The sequence below is a fragment of the Anopheles aquasalis genome, chromosome 2 (assembly GCF_943734665.1).
Source record: "Anopheles aquasalis chromosome 2, idAnoAquaMG_Q_19, whole genome shotgun sequence".
Classification (NCBI taxonomy): domain Eukaryota; kingdom Metazoa; phylum Arthropoda; class Insecta; order Diptera; family Culicidae; genus Anopheles; species Anopheles aquasalis.
In genome coordinates this window covers 46,270,448-46,272,500 of record NC_064877.1, presented here as the reverse complement: position 1 = coordinate 46,272,500, position 2,053 = coordinate 46,270,448, and the positions used below count along the sequence as shown (strand labels likewise).

Below are 2,053 nucleotides of genomic sequence, written 5' to 3'. Positions count from 1 at the left end.
CCAAAAAACCCGAATGGCAATGGAAAATCTATGCGAGTGAACGTTTCGGTGAAACTTTTGTTATTTTTCCCTTCCCTTTTCCCTACTACCCGCCCACAAAAACATAGTCCAATTAATGATGGTAGGCAGGTGTGGGCAGAATGTAGAATGGAAACCGGTGTAGTGTTTTACATGATGCATGATGTGCTAAAAGGGGGTGAAGATGATCGGGAGGAGGCGTTATAGAAATGAAAGCGAAGTGTGTACACAATCCACTGTACGAAGAAGAAAAAAGAAAAACTGCGCTGGAATGCGATGTAAGTCGGTCAAGTTGGGAAAAATAAAAAGAAACTCTATGGTTTTCCAGATAATGGGTGTGTTTGTGTTGCTGTATGGTGTGTTTTGATGAAAGAAAATCGATTTTCCATCACTCCAAAGGTAAAGCTTTTGCCGACATCGTGCAAATGAACTGCTTTATGTTTCTCTTTTTCTCCACTTTGTTATTATTTTTTAAATAAGCCCATTCAAACCAAGGTTTCCATTTGCATCCAGGGTCCTTAAGTGCCTGTTATTTCAGTGTTTACTTCCGCGAAACTCGTCGCTACAGGACCCCGATCAGTTACAGTACTCCGATCGTTTCTTTCCTCTTCGCAAAAGGGGTAAAGGCACATTTTCGGCAAATTTTCTGTGGAAATGGTATCGACTCGTAATCAGAATCACTTTGCCTATTGATTACCACCAAGGGAGGGGGGACTAGGTGCCTGAGGCACGATGTTGTCTTTATGCTGGTAGCGTTTGCTTGCGCAAACAACAACAACAACAACAACAACGGCAGCAGACGCAAATCTTTGGAAAAGTTTCTATTTTCCACCGACCGACAAGGGATCGGAGGGACTGCCTTGGAGTGCGCGCGCTGTGTACGTTGAATTATTTATCAGCTCAACGTCAGCCGGAAGAAGGGTTTGTGGGTTTGGCTCCAAGTGTACGGGTACGGGCAGTACACGGCAGAAGCATCCTTCTGCTTGTTCTCGGTTGCCACGAGTGGCGGAGTGCGGTGGTTTCACCGCCAGGAAAAGGCGCTGGCGGAAAGGGCAACGTCTTTGGCGCAAATTTGGCACCACTGGTGCCACACATTAACAAACCGGTGAATCCCCGGGATCGAGTAAAGACCACGAACCATTGCGACCGGAGTAAGGAAGTTGTGGAGCTCACCGAATTTGTCCAGCAGAAGAGCAGATTGTTTCACCTTTAAGGACACCTCGAGAGCAGCTTTTCCTGCCTGCCTGGACACAGGTTTTTTTTTGCGACAAAATGGAGTATCTTGTTCTGTCCTTTTAAAGTCGACGAAGTAGCGAGCGTCAGTTCGTCCAGACCACTGAAGGTTGTCACTGTGTCCCTGTGGCGTTGGTGTCCCCTTCGTTGCCCTTCGTCGTCGTCGTCGTCGTTGTTGTTGACGAATTAATTAAGTGGAAGCACACGGTGGGAGCAAAGGCACGGTAGCAAAGTCTATGAAATGGTATTAATATTGCTTCCTAAACATTGGACAAGCCATCCTAATGCGCCATTACAAACACGCTACCATACGGCGCAACCAACGGCGTGAGGATGTGGAAGTTGTAGAACACTTAGCCGCTCGCTAAGTAATGGCGTTGGCCATTTTGGTGGCGGTTCGGTTTGCATCCATAAACTGGCCGCGCGATTAGAGATCGTTTGTGTGGCTGTTCTGTAAGTAATCTAACGGCCGCCCGGAAAGGGAAAAGTTTTAATTGCAGCGTGTTAATTGCCTACCAGCGTGGCTCGGCCAGGATTTGCGCAACAGGAAGAAGGTGTTTGTGGAAGCCCCAGGACCCTCGGCACCACCCCTCCCGGCGGGGAGTAGGCACCATGGACAGCTGCTGCGATATCGATAGTTAAGTTCGCAAAAACCGACCGACGTTCATAACAAACTCATTGAACTTCAACGTTGTATTCAAATTGTTTAGGCGTGGCAACTGCTGGTGCTGGTGCTGGTGGTCCTGGGGTCCCTTCTGTTCCCCTCTTACCCACCCAACTCATCATAAAACTAAAATTAAAC

The 2,053-nt window shown here is 47.6% G+C and overlaps 1 protein-coding gene across 3 annotated transcripts in view; it reads left to right on the top strand.

Annotated features, from left to right (window-relative positions):
- Positions 1-339, top strand: part of LOC126573121 (uncharacterized) — a 24,499-nt gene extending 24,160 nt beyond the window's left edge. For all 3 annotated transcript variants that reach the window (XM_050233005.1, XM_050233004.1, XM_050233003.1), the window contains exon 17: positions 1-339. This exon is cut by the window's left edge and continues 1,618 nt beyond it. The gene's annotated coding sequence lies outside the window, so the exon portion shown is untranslated.
- Positions 340-2,053: the final 1,714 nt, after the last annotated feature.